Consider the following 14,117-nt stretch of genomic DNA (forward strand, 5'->3'; position numbering starts at 1 on the left):
TGAATACCTAGTGTCTAAACTAGAACTTGAAATCGCCAATAATCCACTACATCAGTATATGTATACAGAATTTATATGTACATTTTATTAAAGGTAAGCATTCAAATCAATTTAACATGACAAATGTTATTATTATTTTTGTTTAAGAATAAGATGGTGGGGACCTCAAAAATGTGTGTTTCTTTGGGCCTCTAAGAACCTCTGAAAGAGCCTGATAGTACCAGACCAGAACCCAGTGATTACCATACAGAACCACCATAAGTGTACCATGGAGTCGGCCTGTGTCACATGGGTCAGTGATTAATAATGCACCATGTCCACTTGAACCTGATTTACCAATCCCAACCACTTTGTGGTCAGGATCTGCGATCTGTGATCCCTAAACCCTTATAAGAGGGCTACCCTGACAGTCTATACCAGTGACGGCTAACCTTGACATTCCAGCTGTTGTTGAACTACACATCCCAGCATGCCCTGCATCAGTTTTAGCATAGCCAATTGGTAAAACTAGCAGGGCATGCTGGGATGTGTAGTCCAACAAAGCTGGAGTGTCAAAGTCAGCCCTCACTGGGCTATACCGCTCTAGCAAGAGCCGCAGCCTGACTGTTACCTGGAGCGTGCTGCCTTAACGGATTGTAGTGTTTGTGCTCTATTGTGCGATCTGACCACTATATGAATAATATGTGTAACTAGGTAGCAGAGTATTGCCGGTTATATCTTGCTGAAATGTCTGGCAATGATTACTGATACACAGATGACTTAAACAATATGGGCGGTTCAGGAGGCAATGGCACCTTTTTAAGAGCTCAGCTCAAACATGATTGAACTCGGGCATGACCACTAATGGACAAGAGTAAAGGTGCATACACACTGAAAGATTTGAAGCAAGATGTGGACAATCCCGATCTCAATAGGAACAGCCTATTCAAATCGTTCCTTGCACCAGCCGATCATTAGGATTGGTCTATGATATTCCTAGCATGCAGGAAGATCATAGGCCAATTTTTTGTGAAGTGTTTCAAATCGTTTCGTGTGTACGCACGTTGAACGATTTGAAACCATCTGAAACCATGTTGGATCATTTCCAACATCGTTTCCAACATCATTTCGTGTGTTTGCACCTTTTAGAATAAGCTATTCATATCATATATTACAGTGGTATAATAAATTAGAATCTCTCCCGGAGCAGTGGTCATGCTAAACGAAATAATAAAGTTTTGAAAAATGATATGGCTGCTGTATCAGCCCGTTACTGGCATGTGGTCATTTGGTCTACAGCATGTTCGACAACATGGGTCTAGGTCGACATAGAAAAAGGGGTACTTGTGTATTATAGCGGCGCCCCCGATGTACATCGTACGATGAACGCATCGCATCGCATGCCATGTACTGGATTTTGACCCCCTATACGATGAAAAATCGTATAAGCACCCTAAAGGGTGCTTTTGAGCACCCTAATGGTGCGTGGCGAGTGGACGCGGATACCTTCACAGGTAAACGCGTCCCTTCGTGGGCTTCACAGGTATCCGCGTCCCCTCGCGGGGCTCGCTGCGCTCGCCACACTATTCTATTCTCAACTCCACGCCGAGGTGGATAGTGGGGGTATGAAAAGGTCGTAGGATGCGTACCGCCGCCCCTCGCGGGCTCGCTGCGCTCGCCACGCTTCGGGTTTACGTTTATAGTGGGGGGGTGGCGTGGGGGTGCATTTAAAATTGTAAGCACCCATTAGGGTGCTTATACAATGTTTAATCGCATCGCATCGTATGGCATTGTATGCCATGTACAATGGCATACAATTTGAAAATTGTATGCCATCGCACACTATTGAAGCAAATCGCGTCGCATCGCATACCATCGTATGCGTTATGGTATGCGATGCGATGGGCGCCGCCAAAATACACAAGTACCGAAAAAGGTTGACATGGTTCTAGGGCGAAAGGTCAGTAGTTGGACAGATGCGGTGCACTTTAAACTGTGTCCATGTCGACTGTGTTGATATTCAGGTAAAAAAAAAACAGTGAAAAACTCCATGTCGACCTTTTGACTGTCGACCTAGACCTTGTCTAACTAATCACCTGTCGAACTAATGACCTTTCGACCTAGAACCATGTCGACCTTTTCCCATGTTGACCTAATGGTGTCGACCATCATGCTGTAGACCAAATGATCCCAACCCCCCATTACTATAGCCAAACGGATTACAAAAAAGGGTACTTGTTTCCTAGCACGGCGCCACGATTTTCAATCGTATGGCATCTTATGCATTCTATCGCATCGCATGCCATATAGCCGCATGCGATGCGATTTTAAATTGTATAAGCACCCTAATGGTTGCTTACAATGTTAATTGCACCCCCATGCCACACCCACTATCAACGCCAACCCGAAGCGTGGCGAGCGGCGGCGGTACGCGTCCTCCGACCTTTTCATACCCCCAGTATCCACGTCGGCGTGGAGTTGATTTTATATAGTGTGGCGAGCGCAGCGAGCCACTGAGCCCGAAGCGTATTACTTTACTTGTATTGCGCTCGCCATGCTTTGGGATGGCATTGATAGTGTGGTTGGCATTGATAGTGGGGGTGCTTTTAACATTGTAAGCACCCATTACGGTGCTTATACAATTAATAATCTTATAGGGGGCCATTTAACATTGAAAGCACCCATTAGGGTGCTTATACAATTTAAAATCGTATCCCATGCCATTGTATGCCATATACAATGGTATACGATTTTAAATTGTATAACATCGGGTGCCATCGCGTCGCATCGCATACCATTGTAAGGCTTATGGTATACGATGCAATGGGCGCCGTGCTAGGAAACAAGTACCCAAAAAAGTATAACAGTGTGTAACAAATGAAAACATAAATTAAATATTCCAAACTGACAATGGTTCATATAATATCAAGCAGGAAAAACACCTTTATATGCTTTTAAAATAATGCAAATAACATTCTATATACCGTATTTATCGGTGCTAAACGTGAGATCCCCAAACCGGTGAAGCTGACAAATTACAGATAAATACAGAGGGAATGCCAGATGAAATGTTGAGTGGTGTGATAATGTCCACTGTTATGTCGACCTTGGCTCGTGTCAACCTTCAGTGATGGACCCAATGTATGTTGACCTTAGTGCAATCAGCCCATACCCAGAGTAACATCAGGCATTAGGAAGGAATCAGAGTGAAGGTCAGTGAATATTTCCCCAGGATGCTATTTACATTTTATATACTAATAAAAGTGATATTTTATGATTCAGTAAAAGGATCCTTAGTGCACCTACGAGAAGGCTTGCTAGGTGTTGTAGGTCCCAGCTGAAGCTGTGGGTAGCACCTCCCATAGCAATGAATAAAGACTGAACTATTGCAAAAACCGAGCTTGTAACATGACAGTTAGGGGCTAAAGGTAAAGGTACTTTATCTCTACCAGTCGCTAAAGCTTACCGCATCTCCCTGTCAGCCTGAAAATGCCAGGGGCTTTGGAGGCCTATGTACTAACCTTGGGATAAAGTGTCTAGTTATGAAGTACCGCCAGTCAGCTCCTCACTGCCATGTTACAGAAGGTTTGAAAATGACATTTAGGGACTGATTATTGGTACTTTGGGGTCTATGTACTAAGCCTGGGATAAAGGGTTTGGTTATAAAGTACCAGCCAATCAGCTCCTCGCTGCCATGTTACAGGAGGTGTTTGAAAATGTTAGTTAGGAGCTGGCGTGTTGGTAGATTATCTCTGTCCACATTATCTCTTTCCAAGTCTTAGTACATAGACCTCTTTGGGGCCCATTTATCAAAAGTTTTAGCTCCAGCCAATCCGCTCCTGTCATGTTTTTGAAAAATGGCATTTGGGTGCTGGTTTGCTGCAGCACCATTTATCATAAGCAATAGGTTTTAAGTGTCTAAAATGGATTTAAAGATTGTGCCCTGTATCTCTCTCCAAGATTTCATGAATCTCCCACAAAGTGAGGGTATTACATACAGCTCATGTGCAGCTAACCCCAACTGCCGCCCGCATGCCACACAGGCAGAGAGATATCATGGCATGTAGAAAGGTAAAGTGGGAGAGATAAAGTACCAGCCAAACAACTCCTATTATTATTAATGACAGAAGCTGGTAGTTTGGTACTTTATCTCTCTCCCTGCTGTTATAAATTGCCCCCTTAGATTGGACTAACTGCCCCAATAGCTCACTTACCTTGATCTCCTTGGCGGCTCCATCTCCTCTGGTCCTCCTGGAGCCGCGGTAACTCTCTTCTGCTCATCTCGATCTGAAATATAAGCACAATAACCACAACAAACAATGTCCAGTAAAGCTCAGGTGTTATGGGGCTCTGAATAGCGGGATCCTGTAGAAATCTGCTGGGAGTACAACACTAGCTGTCGCAGCAAACTAGCTCTCTCTTCCAGAAGCAGCTTCTCTCTTCAGTCTCAGGTACACCAACTGACAAATTGCTACAGTTGGGACAGCAACATGGCTGATCCTGCCAACACACTGAGGCCAGGCGGCCATATTTGTTACTGGCATTTATATAATCAGCTATGGAGATCTGTATTCTGGTGAATTAAGCTAACTATTGCTGCTGATTAGTTTACAAATGTGAAATGTACACAGGCTGTAGGTGCCCAAAACCACATTCATTGAATTGTGACATGTTTAGACCTTTTAAATTTGTCGACCTTCAGTGGTCCACCTAATGCATGCAAACCTATTCAGTGTGTGTGTGTGTGTGTGTGTGTGATCATTTTTATTAGCCTGGTGATGTTTTCCCCTTGGTTGTCCAGTAAGGGAGGCCAGATAACTAATGTTATGTTAAATCAGAGGAGAATAGCTTGGTGACAGCAGACACAGACCGGTTATAGGGCCAGATGCACTAAGCTTCAAAAGTGATAAAATGGAGAGCGATAAACAGCCAGCCAATCAGCTCCCGCCTGACATTTTTCAAACACAGCGTGTGACATGGCAGGTGGGAGCTGATTGGCTGGCTGTTTATCCCTCTCCATTTTATCACTTTTGAAGCTTAGTACATCTGGCCCATAGTCCTTAACCTGTCCGTGAGTGGGTCTGCTCAGTATAGCCGGAAGTACACACGTAGCAGCTTTATATGACTGCTGTGAGGGGCGGAAGGACGGCTACTATACCTATATAATGACACACGTCCATGTAACGCTTGTTTACATTAGTCTAGGGTGGCCAATCCTGGGATCCCGGGATTGGTCCCCAAAATGTCTGAGATTTCAATTCCACTCCAATTTCGGGATTGCGCATGGGCAGTCTAATGCCGGGCAGCGTCTGAACAACCGCTCACACGCTGCCCGTCTTTTCCCGACCTGCCGGAACTCTCTCCGCCCACCACCTCAGCAGTGCCGCACATACACGGCGCGATTATTGCACCCGTTATGGGCTGGATCGCATCACATGCGTTTTGCGTGTGATGCAATCAGAAAGCAGTACAATAAGTATGTGCAGCGCATACTTTTTGTACTGTGCGATGCGATGCCTGTGGGAGCGCCATCGCATCGCACTGTGTATGGGCACCTTAACAGACCTGCTAAAAAGGTAATGTTACTGTAGTTCTAAATGCAGTTTTATTGGGGCATACTGTTTACATTTTCTGCACTTGCCGAAGTCGGCTCCCAGCCACCGATGAAATCGCTGGGCAGGGGTGTAAGTTCATCCCGGTCACCTGGATACAAGCTGGAATTTGGTGCCCTCTCTTAAAGGAATAAAGTGAAAACAAATATTGTGCGTGTGAATATGTGTCAGCAGTCACAGCAGGCTTGCCTACCCTCCCGCATTCAGCGGGAGGTTCCCGATTTTTGCATGAGCCTCCCGCTGCCCCGCAATCCCCCTCCTTCCTCCCGGTTTTTTTGTAAGCCTCCATTGAATTTGGACTGCGCATGCGCGCGTCCTGAACTGGCCGGGGGGTGGGGCCTGTATCGGGAAGTCGCACCGCTGGGTAGTTGTTGGTAGCGCCGGGGGCCGAGCTGCTGGGCACACAGACAGGAAGTCCAGACTGTCTGTCTGTGCACTGGGAGAAGGAGAAATAGCAACCGGGGCTTCCTGAGGCTGGCCCCGCCCCCACACTGAGGCTCCGTGTGTGTCAGTCCTGCAGGCTGCAGCTGCTCTAGTCCAGCTACAGGCTCCTCGTCTTCTGCCTGTAATGTGATGACTTCCTGCACTGCCTGGAAGGAAGAACACAGCCAAGTGAGTGCTGTGGGAATGGGGGCTGTATATAATGTGTGTATGGGGGGGTCAGGTGTGTGTGTAATATAACGTGTGCTCACTGGTTGTGGGGGGTCTGTGTATAATTTAGTATTGTGTTATGTGCTGTGTGTTTTGAGTGCAATATGGGGGAGGGGAGCTGTGTATAATATACTATGTTGTATATGTGAATGTACTAGGTCCAATATGGGGTGGGGGTGTATAATGTACTGGGTGTTATAATGTACTACGGTGTGTTATATGGGGGGCACACTTGCCTTCCCTCCTGCATTTTGCAGGAGGCTCCTGCTTTTAGCCCAAGCGCAGTGCCAGTATTCCCCAAAGCTGCCCCCTCTTACAATGTGGATTGCGCATGCGCAAGTTTAGAATAAATGGGGATGGGGATTGAAAGGATAGCTGGTAGTCCTGTGGGAAGAACACAGCACGTGGCCCCTCCCCAAGCAGTGTGTCAGTCACCATGCTTACAGGCTCACATCCCACTCCTGACACCCCTCCCTCACAGGTACCCCTCTCCTAACTTTCTCCTCACATCCCCCTGACCACCTACCCACTCCACAAATGTATCCCTCTCCTGCTAACTCTCATCACATCCCCCTTTACCCACGGCACTGAGGTTAGAGCCTCTGGTTCGTCTATTTTAGATGTACATTCTTCATTGCTGTCTCCTTTCCCAGGACATGACTCCAACATGGACGCAACTTGGCAGCAGTTCCTCACAGTCACCTCCATGCTGCCTGGTTAGTGCTCTCTTCTGCCCCATCTACGACTGGAAGGGGTGGCGATACCCCTTCTATCGCCGTCCGCGCGACCCCCCCTCCCGTCCTCCATCGATCTCCTCCTCCCCCAGCAGGTGTCACAGCAGGGAGGACATCCGGCTGCAGGGGGAGGAGGAGACGCAGAGGGACACTGACAGCCTCCGGGATGTGACGGAGACCCCCGCAGACCACATCACAGGTATCGCGGGGGTCTCCGTCACCGCAACCCGATGCCAGCCGCATATGTTAGTACATATGTGTAGCATCGTGGCGGCTGGCAGGCGAGGGGCGGCGATGTATATTAATACATCCCTCCCTGGGCCAAATGTACTAAGCTTGAAAAGTGATAAGATGGAGAGTGATAAACCACCAGCCAATCAGCTCCTACATGCCATAGTTTGAAAAATGACAGGTAGGAGCTGATTGGCTGGTGGTTTATCACTCTCCATTTTATCACTTTTCAAGGCTTAGTACAGTACATCTCACCCTCTATCCCTGACATCCTTTTCTCTCTTCCCCCTCTCTATACTGGACACCCTCTCTCAGCCCTTTCGGTCTCTTCTCTCACCTCCTACTCTCCTCTCCTTTTCACCCCCTCTCTATCTCCGTCGCCTTCTCACTCTCACCCCCCCCCCTCTCTCTATCCCTGAGACCCTCTCTCTATTCCCTCTCTCTCTCTCAATCCCCCATCTCTCTATCCTTGACACCCTCTCTTTTTCTCCCCCCTCTCTCTCTTAGCCCTCTATCCGTTACACCTTCTCTCACCCACTCTCTATTCCTGACATTCTCTCATCCCCTTTCTTTCTTTCTTTCTTTCTTTCTTTCTTTCTTTCTTTCTTCCTTCCCTCTCTCACAGCACCTTTCTCTATCCATGACACCTTCTCTCTTATCCCCCTTCTCTATATCCCTGACATCATCTGTCACCCCCTTCTTCTCATGCCCCTCTGACACCCTCTATCACCCCATTTCTCTCTCCCCTCTCTCTCAGCCCCTTTCTCTGTCCGTGACACTCACTCTCTCTTTCACCCCAATTATATCATCTCCAGCAACTCTCAGTCCTGGGAACTCTCTCTCTCACCCTCTCTTTATCCTTGACACTTTCTCACTCTTTCTGCCATTCCCTCACTTTTCCTGACAGCCAAATTATTTATCTCTTATCTTTCACACACTTTGACACTCTCTCATTCTCCTCCTCACGTTTCCTTCATTTACCTACCCCCCCCCCCTGACATTCTCTATCTCTCTCTTTCGTGCGCACGCACACACACGCTTTCTCTCTTTCACTTCTCTCTGTTTGTGCCTGATTCCGCCTGTCTCATATTCTAATAGGGTGGGACCTGCAGAGGAGATGTCTAGTTTAAACCCCCCCAAGGTGCCCTGTTTAAAAAAAAAAAAAACCACAAGTCTACCAAATGTATAGTATGTCACATATACTCTATATAATGATGTATATGTCAGTATTATGCTCTGCTGTGTAATGTCAGCATGAGCCCTCATGTGTTATGTCAATGAGTAGCCCTGCTATGTGATGTCAGTCATGCTGTGTAATGTAGCTGTGATGTCAGGGAGTAGCCCTTCCGTGTAATGTAGCTGAGAGATCAGTGTGTAGCCAGTACTGCGCTTTGTACTTTCGTTTTTATGTGCCGCTGCAGGACACACCACTTGGTCACAGTAGACACACCCATATATGGAGATAGACACACCCCTTGGGTAGATTGTGACACGCCCCCTCAAGTGTGCTCTGCACAATGCTTTTCAGTGCAATCTATAATCTCCCTGAAACTAATTTTCAAAAGTAGGCAAGTATGTGGTAAGTGCACATGTGCAGAACACCCCCTGAGCATTGAGCAACCTGTGGGTGAGGACTGGAGCTCAGTCTGTATGTTGGTCATGTATGTGACTCCCACAGGGCTGCTGCATGGTGCTACTGGGGATATCTATGTGTATGGGCATACCAGTGTATCCTCAGCAGCGCTACTCTATGGCTCAGGTTGTAATATCTCAGCCCCAGTGCTGTCTGCATTATTATACACTGTATATTATCTATCTGCTTTCCCAAAGTGTGACACAGGTGTATATAGACCAGATTATAATCTATGGGAAGCCTCTGTGTGTATACTATATGTTCTCTCTCTCTGCTGCAGTAGCTATGCGCGCTTTGCTATGTTCTATGATAATACACACATGTGAGTGTAATGGTAAATATGTGCCCGGCATGCCAATGTGGTGAGATACAGGTGCGCCAAACCGTACAGGCTAGCAAACTGCACGTAGCCATTAGTGCAGATGTAGGATAACTGGGCATACTGTATATAGGCTGGGATCACTGCTGCGTTCAGGTGACACCAAGTACATGTCACCCGCCGGGATTGCTTGCTGGATGGTTATACAGGGATTATTGTCACATTAGTTATACTGTAGTCTAAAGTGTATACTGTATTATCTACTATCCTAATGGGGCATACACACAGGGGGCGGGATGTACTAAAGGGAAAATGTGATAAAACGGGGGTTTTACCGCATTTTCCTATGTACCATTACCCGTCCGCCCCATCTCCGCCTGGCAGGGTATCGCCACCTCTGGGTGGCGATACCCTATAGATGCCTATGGGCTTCTATCGCCGCCCGCCGTCCTTGTGACCCCCCCTCCCATCCTCCATCGATCTACTCCTCCCCCAGCAGGTGTCACAGCCGGGAGGACATCCGGCTGTAGGGAGGAGGAGGAGAGGCAGGGGGACACTGACAGCCGCCAGGATGTGACGGAGACCCCCGCACACCACATTACAGGTATCGCGGGGGTCTCCGTCACCGCACCCCGATGCTAGCCGCATATGTTAATACATATGCGGTAGCATCGCGGCGGCTGGCGATGTACATTAATACATCCCGCCCAGGGGGATATGAGGCTTATTTCTAAGTGATCTGACTAGATCGCTTAGAAATGAGAAAAGGATCACTCCACGTGTATACCCTCTGGTGATGACGATTGCGCGGTCCCGCGCGTCGCTGTTGCCTGACTAGATTTACACATTTGCATCCAGTTATAAATCTAGTCATCGCCAGTGTTCTCACACCAGAGAACACTGGCCGTGACAGATTGTTCAGCACACAATGCTGAGCCATCTGTGCTTAACTGCAAACTTAGCACAAAGGCTCACTTGCACTGTGTGTGCACAGCTTTAGGGATGGACGTCTTTGCAATTGATGACAATAGTGCAACTGCCCATTGATTGTGGCATACTATGCAATGGATGACCATCAATGTTTTTACCTATTGATGGTGATCCATTTTCTTTGACTGATTGGATTGTGGGCCAATCAAAACATGTAGGCGGTGCTTCATGAGTGTTGGAGCAGAGCTATGCTGGTGGTAAGGGTTGCTGGTCTTACTGTACTGCATATTAAAATAATAATAATAAAAAATATATATATAATTTATGTAAGGTGCTAAACAACATATAATGGTGATTCAATTGTTTTGTGCACCCGTAGCTCTTGCCTAATGTAGTGGGAGCTAATGAATTGTTCGCAGCACTTGTCCTGGTCTTGTCGGCTGCATTTTTGCGCCCTAAATAAACTAGATGCAGCTTATTGCCCTACTGTGCGTGAAGGGTGCGAGGAGAAATCCAGGTGAGGTGCAGCCTGGGAGTCGGGTCACCAAACAATTGACTTTGATTTTAAAGCTCGTTTGTCACTGAGCTTATGTTGCAGGCATGTCCAAAATGTGGCCCTTCAGCTGTTTTGAAACTACACATCCCAGCATGCCTTGCCATAGTTTTAGTATTCCCTAATAGCAAAGCTGTGGCAAGGCATGATGGGACTTGCAGTTTCACAACAGCTGGCGGGCCATAGTTTGGACATGATTGGTGTATTGGGTTCGTTAGCTGTTCACTAGCCTTTTGCACAAACCACTTTGGCACATATGGCGATGTAATCTCTTTATTAGTCTTTTTATTAGTCTTGCACTCTACTATTACATATAATGCATGCCTTGACACCGTTTCACCGTTCGTGACACCCAATATGTCGTTAAAATATTTGTTCCAACCAGATTGTTGCTCGGAAAATGTCCAAACTTTTTATTTCTTTACATTTTTGAAATACACAAAATGTTAAAATTGGATGTGAATTTCTACTTCATTTCCTTACATACAGGGAGCAACTTCTATCAGTCACCCCACCTTGACAAAGTGCCCAGCGAGGCATGAAACGGGTTGGAGACTTAAGGAGAGGAGAAGCCATCTTGCTGCTGCCCGAAGTACCGACACGCCAGTCGCTGACGTCAGCAAGCCGCGTCCCGGGACCAAAGCCGCAACAGAAGATTCCACCCAGAAGCGGACAGCAACTGAGCTGAGGAATACCGCTGCCTCTGTAAGGTTAGGGTTAGTAGGGAAAGCGCGACAAAAAAGGAGTGTAAACATTATTTGACTAATAAATTTTTACTTTACACGTGTCACTCGTATAAACTAATCCCAGCGCTCTTTTTTACCCCTCAGAACCTTTGCATTTATGAGAGCTGCTATACCATCAGTGCAGTTGATTTAACATTTTTCTCCTCACTTAGGATTATGGGGTATGGGACATTATACAGTAACACCGGGGGGATGTGACCAGAGAGGTGACTGCTGGGAATGGGAAATTAGACAGTAACACCGGGGGGGATGTGACCAGAGAGGTGACTGCTGGGAATGGGAAATTATACAGTAACACCGGGGGATGTGAAGGAGAGGTGACTGTTGGGATTGGGACATTGTACAGTAACACCGGGGGAAGTGACTGGAGAGGTGGCTGCTGGAAATGGGACATTATACAGTAACACCGAGAGATGTGACCGGAGAGGTGACTGCTGGGTATGGGACATTATACAGGAATGAGGCATTATCCAGTAACCCCTGAGAGGTGACTGCTGGGAATGAGGCATTATACAGTAACACCAGGGGATGTGACCGGAGAGGTGACTGCTGGGTATGGGACAGTATACAGTAACATCAGAAGAATGTAACCAGAGAGGTGTGTGCTGGGAATGGGACATTATACAGTAACACCGGAGGATGAGACCGGAGAGGTGACTGCTGGGAATGGGGCATTATACAGTAACACAGGGGAATGTGACCGGAGAGGAGACTGCTGGGAATGGGACATTATACAGTAACAAAGGGGATGTGACCAGAGAGGTGACTGCTGGGAATGGGTCATTATACATTAGCATCGGGGGATGTGACCGGAGAGGTGACTGCTGGGAATGGGGAATTACACAGTAACACCGGAGAGGTGACCGCTGGGAATGAGGCATTATACAGTAACATCGGGGGATGTGACCAGAGAGGTGACTACTGGGAATGTGGAATTATACAGTAACACCGGGGGAGGTGACTGCTGGAAATGGGACATGATACAGTAACACCGGGGGATGTGACCGTAGAGGATACAGCTGGGAATGGGACATTATACAGTAACACCTGGGGATGTGACCGTAGAGGATACAGCTGGGAATGGGACATTATACAGTAAAACCGGGGGATGTGAACGGAGAGGTGGCTGCTGGGAATGGGGCATTATACAGTGACCCGGGGGAAGTGACTGGAGAGGTGGCTGCTGGAAATGGGACACTATACAGTAACACCGGGAGATGGGACCGGAGAGGTGACTGCTGGGTATGGGACATTATACAGGAATGAGGCATTATCCAGTAACCCCAGAGAGGTGACTGCTGGGAATGAGGCATTATACAGTAACACCGGGGGATGTGACCGGAGAGGTGACTGCTGGAAATGGGACATTATACAGTAACACCGGGGGATGTGACCGGAGAGGTGACTGCTGGGTATGGGACATTATACAGTAACACTGGGGGATGTGACCAGAGAGGTGACTGCTTGGAATGGGGAATTATACAGTAACACCGTTGGAGGTGACTGCTGGAAATGGGACATTATACAGTAACACCGGGGGATGTGACCGGAGAGGTGACTGCTGGGAATGGGGCATTATAGAGTAACACCGTTGGATGTGACCAGAGAGGTGACTGCTGGAAATGGGGCATTATAGAGTAACACCGGGGGATGTGACTGGAGAGGTGATTGCTTGGAATGGGACATTATACAGTAACACCGGGGGGATGTGACCAGAGAGGTGACTGCTGGGAATGGGAAATTATACAGTAACACCGGGGGATGTGACCGGAGAGGTGGCTGCTGGGAATGGGGCATTATAAAGTAATCCTGGCGGATGTGACGGAGAGGTGACTGCTGGGATTGGGACATTATACAGTAAAACCGGGGGATGTGACCAGAGAGGTGACTGCTGGGAATGGGGCATTGTAGAGTAATCCTGGCGGATGTGACAGAGAGGTGACTGCTGGGATTGGGACATTATACAGTAAAACCGGGGGATGTGACCAGAGAGGTGACTGCTGGGAATGGGAAATTATACAGTAACACCGGGGGATGTGACCGGAGAGGTGGCTGCTGGCAATGGGGCATTATACAGTAACCCTGGCGGTTGTGACGGAGAGGTGACTGCTGGGATTGGGACATTATACAGTAAAACCGGGGGATGTGACCAGAGAGGTGACTGCTGGGAATGGGGCATTATAGAGTAACACCGTTGGATGTGACCAGAGAGGTGACTGCTGGGAATGGGGCATTATATAGTTATCCTGGCGGATGTGACAGAGAGGTGACTGCTGGGATTGGGGCATTATAGAGTAACACCGTTGGATGTGACCAGAAAGGTGACTGCTGGAAATGGGGCATTATAGAGTAACACAGGGGGATGTGACCTGAGAGGTGATTGGTGGGAATGGGAAATTATACAGTATCACCGGTGGGATGTGACCAGAGAGGTGACTGCTGGGAATGGGAAATTATACAGTAACACCGGGGGATATGACCGGAGAGGTGGCTGCTGGGAATGGGGCATTATACAGTAACCCTGGCGGATGTGACGGAGAGGTGACTGCTGGGATTGGGGCATTATACAGTAAAACCGGGGGATGTGACCAGAGAGGTGACTGCTGGGATTGGGGCATTATACAGTAAAACCTGGGGATGTGACCAGAGAGGTGACTGCTGGGATTGGGGCATTATACAGTAAAACCTGGGGATGTGACCGGAGAGGTGACTGCTGGGAATGGGGCATT

At 47.8% G+C, this 14,117-nt stretch overlaps 1 long non-coding RNA gene across 4 annotated transcripts in view; it reads left to right on the forward strand.

Annotated features, from left to right (window-relative positions):
• LOC146053815 (uncharacterized) overlaps positions 1-13,757 on the forward strand; it is a 40,386-nt gene extending 26,629 nt beyond the window's left edge. For all 4 annotated transcript variants that reach the window (XR_014467831.1, XR_014467829.1, XR_014467830.1 and 1 more), the window contains one exon: positions 11,132-13,757. This is a non-coding gene — a long non-coding RNA (uncharacterized LOC146053815). The remainder of the gene's footprint in view (positions 1-11,131) is intronic.
• The last annotated feature ends 360 nt before the right edge of the window (positions 13,758-14,117 follow it).

Source organism: Crinia signifera, unplaced genomic scaffold, assembly GCF_055691185.1.
Source record: "Crinia signifera unplaced genomic scaffold, ASM5569118v1 HAP2_SCAFFOLD_210, whole genome shotgun sequence".
Taxonomy (NCBI): Eukaryota; Metazoa; Chordata; class Amphibia; order Anura; family Myobatrachidae; genus Crinia; species Crinia signifera.